The sequence below is a fragment of the Seriola dumerili genome, unplaced genomic scaffold (genome assembly GCF_002260705.1).
Source record: "Seriola dumerili isolate Sdu_G_001 unplaced genomic scaffold, Sdu_1.0 BDQW01000784.1, whole genome shotgun sequence".
Classification (NCBI taxonomy): Eukaryota; Metazoa; Chordata; class Actinopteri; order Carangiformes; family Carangidae; genus Seriola; species Seriola dumerili.
This window is the reverse complement of record NW_019175039.1, coordinates 56225-70505: the sequence shown is the minus strand read 5'-3', so window position 1 is coordinate 70505 and position 14281 is coordinate 56225. Positions and strand designations below refer to the sequence as shown.

At 38.8% G+C, this 14281-nt stretch overlaps 1 pseudogene; it reads right to left on the bottom strand.

Annotated features, from left to right (window-relative positions):
- LOC111236972 overlaps positions 1 to 13127 on the bottom strand; it is an 18443-nt pseudogene extending 5316 nt beyond the window's left edge.
- Positions 13128 to 14281: the final 1154 nt, after the last annotated feature.

Sequence of the window (14281 nt, the reverse complement as noted above, 5' to 3'; positions counted from 1 at the left end):
TTCTATCAGTGTCTCCACAGACAGACTGAATATGTCTGGAGCTTTCACCACTGTTAATGGTTTTCCTCTCCACTCTCCACAGGAGGCCACACAGTGTTTGATTTGTTTTTGGGAATGAAAACCTTGGTCGTTGATGATGAAATTACCAAGTTTTGTCTTTTTGTCATCACTTTTCCCCAGCAACAAAATCCTTAGTGCAGATTCTGTAAAACAACACAGACAAAGATAAAATGACATAAACTCACTAAGGGGCTTAAATCTACACACTTGTTTGTCTTTTCAGTCAGTCATCTATTAGTGTCAACATTCAGTTTGTTAAAATGTCATGGTATCAACAATTGACATGGATTTAAAATTTTTAAATGTACAAAAAGTAAATTCTTTCTCACAAAAAACAAAACTTAGATTTCAAAACAATGTGCCAGACCCACCATCACTTTTGTTTGGCTGCTATTCACTACTCTTTCTGAAATATTTGTGTAAGATCAGATTTTCTGGCTGATACAATCATGTGTCTCCAAACAACAATGTCTGAACAGATGTTCCACTTTAAAAGAAAACCCACTTGTTACTTGACACATTGTCAGCCACCATGAAACACAAAAAGATCATTAAAGCTGCAACCAGAGCAGCCCTCGCACTCCTGTGCATCTCAGGAGGTGTCACCGCAGGCCAGTTAGAGCAGCTGTGCATTGTGGTGACCATTGGACACCACACTCATGGGTTATGATTTCCTGCACAGACAGCGTGGCAGTGGACAAGAAGTACTGCATGTTTATTTGCATTGTTAATTAATTGTGTCCACTGTGTGGAGCCAGAGACCATGCAACAAGCACACATTATGTTCCGGTATATCGAGTGTAGACCAGACAATGCACATGTCATGTAAATAAAAGGATTGTTACTCAAGAGTCACTTCCTGTTTTCAGTAGGTGGTACTGTGACAATGAGTTCATATTAGTATGCAGATGCCATCAAATGTGAAATTTGGGTCAGATTCAATGGAGTCAATGGAATAAAAGCAACTTCTTGTTTCCAATTCCCTGTGCCACCAGAGCCACACCCTTAAATAAAAACTCATGATATTCACAACCAAGAATTATCAGGTTCTGAAGTATTTTCTGACCAAGTTTGAGGTGGTTGTGGTGAACCTGTTAGGAGTACAACAACCTCTAAAAAGCTTCATAATTTCATATTACAAAAGTCTTAAGATTGTACTGACCAAATGTGGAGTTGATCTGATTAAATCTCTAGGAGGAGTTCATTAAAGTACAATGCTTGGAAATTACAGAAAAATACACCAAAATCGTACACTAAATTCAAAATGGCTGACTTCTGGTTGGGTTTATAGTATAGCTTAAAGAGGCTTTTTTGTAGATCGAAATAAACATCCCCACCACTTTTCATACATCTGGTTGCAACCTACAGCGGGGGCTACTTCGTTGACATTTTCTACAGGGCGCCCTTGACCAATTTTGCCACTCCCATACCGTTTACTGAGTTAAGCCACTTGTGATGTATGTGCAATGTTTCGTGAGTTTTCAAACACCCCTATCCCAACAAAAATGCCTAAAGAAACTAGGGGGTGCTATAGAGCCAATTGCCACACCTATGCCCAAAGGCGATATCAGTTCATTAGTATAAACGTGTGCAGAGTTTTGTGAGTTTTTGCACATCCTAAAGGCCTCAAAAATGTGTCAGTAAAATGAAAATTGCTGCAGAAAATCCAAAATGGCTGACTTCCTGTACTGCAAAAAAAAAATTGTCCTTTTATGATGTGACCAATCATCCGTCTGAATTTCATCAACATCTGAGCACCTTTGTCCCCATATGGCCCTACTTCTAGCGGGTTTTCGAGCATGCTAAAGCCCTCAGCAATGCATTTTTCCAGCAAAATAATAATAATCTCAGCAGAAACAATAACTTCCTTGCACTTTCGGTTGGACCCTGGCACACTCCGTACTCGGGGCCTAATAAGAAACACTATAGTTTCAATAGGGTCCTCGCATCCTCTGTACTTCGATCCTGAAAAAGGAAGGTGACCACAGTAAACATGTAGAGGAGTAGGATAAGCAGAGGATCAATCTATTTTCCAAATAAGTTCCCAAAGGAGATTATAATGTGAAATGATTTTACTCTTTTCTGGTGTTTTACAGTGTGGAAGCCTGCATGAGAAAAATGCTATGCCTTGTTAACAGCTACAGAGACAAGGGTGGGCTGTTATACACACACACACACACACACACACACACACACACACACACACACACACAACTTATCAATTATGAATAATTTGTGGATGTTTGCTTGAATCCTGGAGAGAAGATGCCACCAAATATTTATCAGCAAATAAATGTGATGTCTTTACTTACTGTGAGACAGAGGGTTTTTCTCTGAGGGTGAGAGCGATGGAGTCATTACCACCTGCAGCCCTGTGAAAAGATGACAGAATTAATTTGCAGCTTTATGTTTTAATATAGTAAAGGAGGATTTGCCTGAACATTTTCATTCCCTTCTTATAACTGTTTCACTCACCAGCAGCTTTAACAGCATCTGTGGTAGGAGTTGTTGTTCTCTGTTGTTTTGAGTTCTGATGATCACCTGGTAAAGTTTCTTCTGGTTCCTCAAATCTTTCATGACAAACATGTTCTCCATTGTTCTCCTTTGCAGTTTGACCCAACCGTGTTAACAGCTCTGCACGGTCCAGGTTCTTCTGCTTCAGGTTTCTGTATCTACATTTTATGATCATGTCTTTTAATGGTGAGTTTTCCATCAAACCTGAACTGTCCTCTCTGGGTGTTGATATCAGAACCAGTGAATGATCAAATGATTGATCACTGAAGAGTTGAAGGACTCTGCAGAGCTTCAGTTTCTGTTCCTCAGTGAAGTCTTCAGGCTGTAGAACCAGCAGGAACACATGAGGTCCAGGATCAGAGAGACTCACACAGTCTTGTATAAACTCTGTCAGTTTGTGTTCAGAGATGTTGGGATCCAGCAGATCTGGGGTGTTGATGACAACTATTTTCTTCTCCTCCACTGGTCCACTGATTCTCACACAGCATTCAGGTGCTTTATTGAACTCAGTCTTTCCCAGTATGAGGTTCCCCACTGAACTCCTCTCTGACCAGCTGTTCCCCAGCAGAACAACCCTCAGCTCAGACACTGAAACGAAAAACAAAAGTCAGCTACGTGTATATCTAAGTCAAGAAGATGAACTCAAACCAGAGGTCATTGACCTGTAAAATGTGTAGATTATAGAATATAATGTATTTGTTTGGGCTGGGACGATATGCTCATCTCTTTATATGACACTTAATATAAATTATTTGACACTACAATACTTGGGTGCTGATTCGACACGTATTGTGATTTTTAATTATTGTGATTTCACAAGTATTGCAGTTCAATATTTCCATTTATTGCAGCTTTTGTTCACTTTTTTTAACATCAGACGTGAAAAACTTGAATCCTAAAATAATGCACATCACATGTCAGTCAGTCTTTAAGAATGATAATACACAATTCAATCAAATGAATTACAACATGCACACACCCCACATATCCTTACATATAAATCAGGTGTGCAGTGTGCAAAATAACAGGCGGTCAGATAAGGTTGTACTTGACGTTGCTCCTCTCATCTGTTGTAGAGTAACGCAGCTGAAGTCCATAAACAGCCTTATGTTTAGTTACTTTGCCATCTACAGTGTACAACCTAAAGTACTTTGTTAGTTTCCTCCATTTTTACAGCAAATAACACAACATTACTAGCTGCTTAGTTTACTGAAAGGTCATCAGGTCACAGGTCCAGCTGTTAGTGAATGTTTAGAGCGCCCTCTGTTGGATCACAAGGTAAACTGCTTCAAACCATCTGTGCTTATAGGCTGGAAATTTAAATTCAAACAGGTCGCTACAGTTCGAACATTAACTTTTCCCCAAAAGCTTGTTACAGTTACAGCCTTAGTCTGTGCACACGCTAGTTCATCTAGACTTAATTTCTAATGAAGGAAAACATTTAGGAGCATTTTGGATTTTATAATATTCAACATTAATCTGTTCCAAGACAAAGATCAAGCGTGATGGGCATAGTATTCATATGGTGCCATCACCCAGAAACTACAATCCCCAGGACACCAGAGTCTGTGAACAGATGAGTCAGACAATCTTCTCCCTGTTTTTAAGTTGAGAGGAGAAAGTCAGGCAGCCAGACGTCCTGTCTACCTTTCTCCTTATAACAAAACAATCCACAGAAAAACAGGTCTCACTTCTCACTTTGTGTTGAAATGCAAGACTGTGAAGAAATGACAGCGAGAGCTCCAGCACAGTTAGGACACCTCAACACTGATGAGTGGGTGGGTTACCACCACACAAGACCCTCACAGGTGCCTCCAAACAGGTCTGGATCCAACACCAGAACTTTCAGCGTGATTCTTACAAGTTATTTGAGATGTTTAATGAATAAAGACTGAGGTCCTATGAAACACCAGAGAAATTCAGACTCAGTTCAGCTGAAACTCACTGTAAGGTGGCAGATATCCATAGCTGCTGCTGCGCTTCAGGGACACATCTGTGCCTGTAAAGACAGACAGAGGAACACAGTCATTCATAAAAAAAATTATAAAATAGTTTCTGTAAAGTCACTTCATCTTGGAAATGCACAAAAACAATAAACGTATCCCTTAAACATTATAGACCCACTAGTAACTGAAATATAAACCAATGTGTTGTTATTATGATGAGATTCATTATGCAGTTGAGAGAATTTGTCACAAGACTCAGTTTCTATCTGACACTGAGCTGCCAACCTTTGGGGGACAGCACACATTTGTTAATCCTCCCAGCTTCACAATATTTTTTTCATAGGTCAGTGAAGGAAGGAGAAAGCGTTCAGGTTGGCAGGTCTAGTAACACGTGATGCACCTGCTCATGACAAAACTGACACAGTTGCACCACAGTCAAGAGCTGTGCTGCATTTTAACATTGGGATACAACATACTGTCAATATCTTCACCCAAAGCTGACGTCAACAAACCTGGGAAACTCCAGACTAATAAAGTCTGACAGGACTCACCTGTTGCTGCTGTCTCCATACTGTCACTCAGCTGGAGACATCAAACAACTGCTGGATCCAGAAATCTAAGAGACGTGCAACAAAAAATAATTACCTCACATATTCACATACAGATAATTATAGACATGGGTTTCATAAGGTCTAAAAACATGGCTGCTTCATAACTTCAATCAATTAAAATTTAGAATCTGAAATTTAATATTTTATTAAAACATTAATTAAATGCATTGACATCGGTAAACATCAAGAATATGCCAAACATCAGCTCACACATCAGCGTGAGGAGAAAAGAGTTTCTATCAGTAAATGTGTTGATGTTGAAGCACAAACATCCTCTCGTTCTGCGTCTAAGTGACTTCATGACATCCAAGCTACGTTAACATTATGAGCAGAACATAAGTTACTGTAGCCAGCTAAACAAATATATAAAATATCTTGGGGAGAACTTGTAATGATAAAATAAATGAGACTGTTTGAAGTCGGAGCTTCCCAGTTAAATCAGTCTGTTCTGTTGCTGCTGCATCAACTCAGTCACTTCTGAACATCAAACCAGCAACTTTCCTTCTTTACATCCGGCTTCTCTATGCTGATCCTTACTGAGCAAGGAAGGTCTGAGTGTGTGCATAGTGGGGTGTGGTCACACACGCGCGCACACACACACACACACACACACACACACATCCCTAAATTAAATGACTTAATAAATAAATAAATAATGTGAACTCGATGTTATAGTTAAAGTACAAAGACATTTATGCATCTAATGTTAATAAAATCAAACATTATTTAGATGGTGCTTTGTCTCTTTGAGTCTGACACCTCTTCCTGGATCCGTCACCACGCTGCAATGGCGGGTTTACACTTTATGTAAGAGTTGACAACTAAAGACATAGTGGTTGAAACTGTGTCCCACAGAAACAGATTTTCTTCCCAGATTATAAACAGAATGAATTTTGCGTTTAACATCAAAACATCAAAACATCAAAACACCGGAAAATCTTAGTTTTCTTGCTGATGTTTGATCAATTTCCGCTTCAGACAGCAGAACTAATTTACCGCCTTTACCCGAAGTGAACTCAGTTATTCACCTGAGCGGACGGTCTGGATAACGAGCGGATGATCAGAAATCTGTTTCCAGCTCATTTAGTGAAGTTACTGTGATTATATCGAACTGTGAATCTAATCTGAACAGACGCACCTGACATGATCACTAATCGATTTTCAGTCGATAATGTCAATACTAACGCTTCGTGCGGGTTAATGATCGGATCTGTTGATCAGTCCGCGACAGTTAAATTAATGTTGGTATTTTACTATAAGTTGAATTTACTCACCAACTGAAGTGCGTCAGAAATCCTCCACACAAATGAAAGTGAAATTATGCTGTTCACCAAAAAGAGAGGAGGGGGAGGGGAAATTGTGGTGGGCGGGGCGGGGGGCGGTGGAGAGTCGCGTCTCAGTTTCCGAAACAAAGGATTAAAGTTGGGTGAGTGTAGTCTGTGAGATGTGTAAATCAGCCTGGTATCTAGTCTAGTTCAGTATGTGTTTATCACTCCTCCTTCATTTAAGGAATGCAGACACACTTTCATAACTAAACTATTCATACTAATTTTTTTTTACAATTATAAAATAAAGAATAACAGTTGAATCTTTTTCCACATACTGATCATTATATGAGACAAAAACATCCTGTATTCTGTAGTGGACACTTCATAGTCTGTATTGAAGCCACTGTTAAAAGTCATACGGCCAAAGTACAGTATGTCTCTGTCTCCATCTAGTGGTGGTGATGAAGAACTGCAGGTAGTTTGGGTCAGTATTCTGCAGAATTCAGTGCTGCTTAATGTTTTCTGTATTGCATTCTGAAATATTGGTTATGATTTTATTACAGTTGGTTTATGTCATGTACTCTTTTGTTGTTGCATGTATGTCTGCACAATGTTATATAGGTGAGGCCTATGGTGGTGAATTTCTGGTTAGTTTCTGTTGATCAACTTATTGCTTCAGCTCTGTTATAAATATGATGCATCACTTAACATGAAATCACTAAATTACACAGTATTAAAATTATGTTTATGTTAATGAATCAGTGCGGGCTACTGTTACTTTTAATACTTCAACTACATTTAGACAATAATACTTGTTATTTGTAGCAGAGGTTTTTTATATTCACATTTTGTTGCTTCTCTTAACATCAGATTTCTTCTTTTACCACTGGAAACCAAAAGCATTCAGTGGTACAACATATAAGTTCTTTAAAATACTAACCTTTAGTTCAGTCCACAGTCACTGTTGAGTTAAATCTTTGTATCAGTTCAGAGAGACAGTTGACAATCCACAGAGAGACAGTAAACAAAGCCAGAGTGAGGGAGACAGGTATGACATGCAACAAGGTTCCCTTGGAGGTTATGTGGTATTTGCTTTGACTCCTCGCATTTTAGCAGCTTGATGATGCATCATATTTGAAATCATCCAAAAGCATTTTGAGAGGTTTCTACATGAGCCAACAGTGGTCACAGAACCTCCTCAACCATCACATGAATAGTTATTAGGTTTTCATGTGACAATAGTGATCCGTAACTTACAACGTCTAAAGGTTAACTGCTAGTAACATGAAAAGACTGATTTCATGTTTCATGCAGTGTTCATCACTTTACAACAGTGAAAGAGTCTGATGGAACTGCCATTAAACCACTGCAGGAGTCTGACCAAAACAATGAGGGTGGAGTTAGAGCAAAGAACGTTACAAGGACACACAGTCCACAGTGATTTCAACATTTTATTCATTTGTAGTGACGGTTTTTTGTACAAATACAGAATAATGTGACAAAAATTGAAGAGAAAACCAAAGCTCAAATTATCTTCATTACATAACATTGATCAAATGCAGGATATTGTGTATTATGTAAAATATCCATTCATATATCACTAAGGGTTTTATTATTACATGTATCAGTTATATAAACTGTACAATGTCACTCCTGGTTGCCACAGTGTCATTCGTCACTGCACTGACTCCAAATATATACACACATTGACACTAATATATATAAGGAAAAAAAATTAATAAGGACAAAAATTAAAATGCAGATGTTGAGATAGACAGAAAACATTAAAAATAATAAACTAAACGTCAGTCTAACCTAACTCCTCTAACTGGTTTTACCAGTTTAATTAAAATGGCACCAGTTACCTCACAATGGCTGACAGGCTTCACCACGAAGGACAAGCTAGACAAGTTTTCTTGCTTTTTGTTTCTTTTGTCCCCCCACCCCCTTTTTCCTTTTAATCGCTATGATTGTTGTAGTACATACACAATGTTAAATGTAAAATATTCTGTTACTATGTGGATATTATCAAAGCGATAAGTGTGTGTATATGCAGAGAATATATAATTTTCTACTATTCTACGCCGACTCTATGTTTGGGTGTATGTATGTACATATATATGTATGTTGATATATACACACTCATTTATCGTATTTATCATTATAATTATTATATTATTAGTAGTACTTTTGTTATTATTATCAATTATCTACATGTGCCTTCTTGTTCTGTTGTTCCTTGTTTGTAAAATTAACAAAATGTGCAATGAATAGATGTTTTAAAAAAAATGGCGCCAGTTAAAGTTTCTATAAACACAAACTTTATCAAGATACATTCACAGACTCAAGTTATTCCAGATTGATTAAACTAGTTCGACTGAAAGACAAAATCTGGAGGCAAGACAAAAACAAAACGATAAAATTATAATAGTAATATTTATTGTAGCTGTTTCCTCCTCCTTCACCTGATCTAACCTGCACATTTACCTGAAGTCACCTGTGTAATGAGGGAAAAAAACAAAGCTGTTCCAGCTCAGGTAAAGTTACTAAAACAAACTGAAATGGGTCGAAAACTCACCTGAGGTCGATGATGTTACACCTGTAGTTAGGTTGAAATCTGACTGATGTTCCATCGCCGTACCACAACGATAGAAACAGAAAATAAGGACGGCTCAGAAAGAATGTGGGAGGGAAGAAGAAGAATCCCATCCATCAACATTTCATTCTGCTCCGGAGTCAGAGAAAGAACTGTAGCCTAGCTAACTGACTGACGTTACCAAGTTAGCGTGAGGCTAACTGACTGACGTTACCAAGTTAGCGTGAGGCTAACTGACAGACGTTACCAAGTTAGCGTGAGGCTAACTGACTGATGTTACCAAGTTAGCGTGAGGCTAACTGACTGACGTTATCAAGTTAGCGTGAGGCTAACTGACTGATGTTACCAAGTTAGCGTGAGGCTAACTGACTGACGTTATCAAGTTAGCGTGAGGCTAACTGACTGATGTTACCAAGTTAGCGTGAGGCTAACTGACTGACGTTATCAAGTTAGCGTGAGGCTAACTGACTGATGTTACCAAGTTAGCGTGAGGCTAACTGACTGACGTCATCAAGTTAGCTAGGTCAACGATACAACAAATCACTCTGCAATAAAATACACACGACTAATACGCCCATAAGTCATTTAAAACGTATCTGGAAGTCATTCTAACATAAAACCAACATACGAAATTCGATTACATCCACAAAACGGACTATTTCATTTATTTAATCCGACTGTTTTCACCTACCTCCGGGAGACTCACGTTCTCAGAGCTCCACAAGATGGCGCCGGTGCCACAGAGAGAAAACCTGATGGAAACAAACCAGAGAGAGAGAAGTGACTTTACAGCCTGTAAACCTGTGAACTGCTACTACTTCTAATACTAATACTAATATTAAATAGTATAATAATATGTAGTATGTTCATTGCTGCCATTATCATCGTAATCAGTTATTGCAAGTATAATATACCATTGTTGCCATTATAATTGTTATCAATTCTCATCATTGTTATTTTGTCATTATTATTATATACAATCACAAACAAAATGTCACTTTATTTACACTTTGTCGCTTGTCTATCGTGCGTCATGGTTAAAATGTCTTCTGTGTCACCTTCTGTTTGTGTTTGTCACCAATAAAGACAAAAAAACCTAATGTCAGCATCCCCCCACGTGTTATTTTGCAATATTATGAAATTGTTAAATTCATTCATCAATGAAGCAGAGCAGCGGACGTGTGTGTCGTGTTTGTTCATATTAAGTTTGGTTCAGTGTTAGTCGGCTAGTTTTCAGCTCTAGTTCATTTCATTATTGATGACAGGAGTCAGAACATCTGTTGGAATGATTCTGTCTCTGTCAGAATAAAGAACATCACTGAGAGCTGAGAACCATCATGACATGTGGTCATGTTATGTGGTCAGTTATTTATGAAGCTCTTGCTTTAACTTTGTTGATGGTTTTTATAGAACACATCTAGTATGAATCTTCACAATAGTAACACGTACAGCATTGTGTGACTATTTCTTTGTTAGCTTGAACAACATAAATACTAGAAATATTTAAATGTTGTCTGACAACACTGACAATGAAGGATCAAAAACATGTTGATGTTAATCTGTAAATACTTTCACCTGTGGAGGTGGTGACAGTGCTAGAGATGATCCATCACTTAATCACTGTTTAATATTTATAAATTCTGATCTTAAAAGTGTTGCTACCATCACCTGTCAACAACAGCAGGATGAAGTTTCAGGTAAGAAACTGAACCTGTGAATCCTGAAGACAGAGAATAATAAACAAACTCATCAGTAGTTAGTCTGTCGTTTCATCAGAGGAAGCTGAACTGGGAGAGGTTTTCTACCATCATCATCATCACAGCACATTAGAGAACTAAGGATGTCCATGCAGTCTCCCTTCTCCACAACCAGATGAATGGAAACAAACGGGCTGCTCTGTACATGAGGTCCTCCTTCTGTTGGCACAGATCACTCAGTTTTCACAGTGTGGAAACCTTTCAAATGACAATAAAACACAAACACTTGAGTTAAGATACGGTGGATCATGGTTGATTTAAGTTCCTGCTCCCCTGTGTGGGGAGGTGGAGAGGGGTCGAGTGGTTCGTTGATGAAAATAGTACAAGCCCCTGTTATCGAGGCACAAGAGAAGTTAATAATGACAGGAAGTAAAACACAACAACTGACGGGAAGTAAAGAGGCGATCTCGACTTCATTAATGTGTCCTACAGCTTTATGTAAACTTTTGACTGAAACTGTGTATATCTATATAACAATAGAATAAAAATTAAATGAGGTTCAATAACTGAAGGGAAAAAGGAAAAAAACACACAAGTGTTAAATGAGAGACGAGTCTGACTCCAATCTTCATTTTCAGTCGAGTTTCTGTTCTCAAGCCTGAACTCGACATGCGTCATTAAAACATTAAAATGAACATTTGAAGCCGCCTGTCAGTTAAAAGCTCTCGTCACTTGTGTAAGATTATAATGATGTCGACCTCCTGTTGCTCAGTTATGACCTGCCGCAGTGGACTGTGGTATTTATGAGCCTGAGGCGACCACCTGGACTTCTTCAAGAGGCTGCTGATGCATGTTGGGACATTTTCAGCACATACAAGAAAAAAACCTCATACATGCTGTTGGCTCTGTCTTCGACTGGAGCTGAACCGTGACTTTAAAGACGTTTAGTCGTGCAATCAAACAACGTAAATACAAACCCCTGTTCGCTTTTCTCTAACACGATACAAAGGTCCCGTCATCAGTCCTACCTCAGTGAAGCAGCCACTTTGTTGTTGTTGACATCGAGTCAGAAGGTGCGTTTCCATTCACCTGTTTAAATCTGTGAAATTAAAAATAAACTCTCAAATGCTGTGAGGTGGTTTTTTTCAGACGACTGAAGGAGCAGGCCCGAAGGAGCCGGATCCGACCGAAGAGGCAGGTGTTGGAAGTCTGTCGTCACTTTTAATTGGAACGATGTCGCGAGAGGAGAAAACGCAGCTTTACTCATATAACATCACCCAGTGGAAACACAGAACATTCACACCTGTGTTTTACCCACTTTTCTAAAAACTCAGTTCTATTTGGCGTGAAACTGCCCTGGAAACACAAGGTAGTTTGTGAGTCTCTGTCCGACTCAAACAGCTGATCTGTGGAGTCATAGGATAAATTTAACTGTTCACAAACTGTATTTCCAAAATAAAGGGCTGTTTGACAGCAAGATAAACCTGCACTTAAACTGATATTAGCTTTTTTCTGTGGACATGTTTTTAAAGTTGCAGATGTCCTCGTCCTCAGCAGCTCATCACTCAGCTGCTGCTGCTGGGAGCTGATCTGAATCTACTGCAGGTCAAACACTGACCTGAACGCCACGTCACAATACCTGAACTTATCACTTTAACGTTTGTCACGTGGGTCAAAGAAATGCATCAGTTCAAATCTTGTTATTGACTGACAACGACCTGCACGAGCTGCAAACACCGCATCCTCATTTTCCTTTCTTTATTTTTCTCTGGTAAAAGAAGTTGACGTCTTCAGTCTTCCTGCCTGTAAAGCTCTGATTGGCTCAGTTCTTTTCCAACTCAGGCTTTAGGCGTCAGTGTGGACAGAACCAGACCTTTTTGAATTGGTGCTGGATCCAGGCCACTGTGAGAGCTTCACATCATCAACAGGCAGCTGGATTTCAGGAGTAAGGTTTCGATGTTTGTGCAGAAAAACCACTGAGTCCGTCACAGAGATTAAAGTCCCTATATGGAGCTGTATATGTACTGTGGTGTAAAAAAGGCCATAGGTTCTTCAAAACATGCACATTTGGTAAATGTGGGCCTGTTAGCCGACACAGTTTCCAGCCCTGCTTTAACAGATCCAGATGTTTTTGCTTTTAAGTTTTGAGCTTCTTAATGAGAAATATGGAGGAGAATGAGGAGCAGCTGGGATTTAAAGAGTTAAAGGTCCTGAAACCTGTGGCTTTATAGATCTCTCTCCTGCAGCTCCGCAGGGTTTTACATGTTCATCACATCTGGGGCAGGAGGCCCCGCATGCCTGCGGCGACGGGGGACAGGCGTCTGCATGTCTGCCGTCAGGACGGACACATAAATACCTGGACGTCCAGATGCCGCGCTCACTGTCAGACCGTCTGCAGGTGGAAGACACGACAGGAGGCTGAGAGACGCCAACATGGTCCCACTGAGGCTGGTCGCCTTCGGCTGTGAGTATCTGCTGTTTGGAGACGGTTTTACTCTCCTGGCAGATTTGTTCTGAAATACAAACATATATGGTGTAATAACTGTTTTCAATCAGTTGGATGTTGTAATACAGTAATTTATAAATGTCAGAATGCAGATTTACTCCCTGGACACTGTCCCGCAGTGGGACACATGAATATTGTGGATTATGATGTTAAGATCACGGAGGAAAAACATATAAATTAATAAATTCCAGTTTTATATTATTTATGCCTCTGAGTGTTTTGACTCCTCTTACCTCAGATGTTCATTTACTCAGAAGATTCATGGTTGAAACTGTTTTTCATTTGCTGAAGACGGAGCTGTAACTTGTTCCTTCACTGACTCATCAAACCTTCACAGGATCAAAGTTTTATGAAATTTTAAACAATTTTCTCTTTGATTAAATGAAGATGATGATGATACCAGCTTGATTTCACGTTCATCTTTTCTACTGTGGAGGTTTTACATTATGACATCAGACATTCAGACCTTCATAACGTCTCATTTTTAATGTTCAGAATTTTAAAAATTGATTTTATTATTTTATAATTTGTGAGTGAAGATGTTGGACACCTCCTCCTTTCATTCACCTTCATGGCAGCTGTCACTTCCTTCAGTTTATTGTTGGTAATAATTGTTTGTGACACAGTTTTTGTCCTGACTTAGTGAAATAAGTGTTTGAAGTGACACAAGCTTGTGTTGTGTTTTCAGTGCTGGCTGCGTCTTGGTATTTCACTCCTGCTGCTGGTAAGTCACAGTGATAACGAGCTGCATGTAAAATGTATTGTTACTCATTTTAATTAATACGGCAATGATTGGACCTTAAAGGAAAACTTCTGTTTACATTGTTCACACTCATCGCTTTAACTCCTATCACTATTATTATTTTCTTCAGGTAATAACTTTTTATATTCATTATACTTCAAACTTTTATAATTAATATTTAAATACTGATTATTTTGAATGATGTTTTCACTTTTATCAAGCACATGACAATAAACCTGAAACTTTAGGTTTAAGACTCAATAATGGAAGATAGCTTATATCTTTTTTATTTCTATGGTATTTAGAAATAGTTTTTCAAATTCTATTATTTATTCATGAAT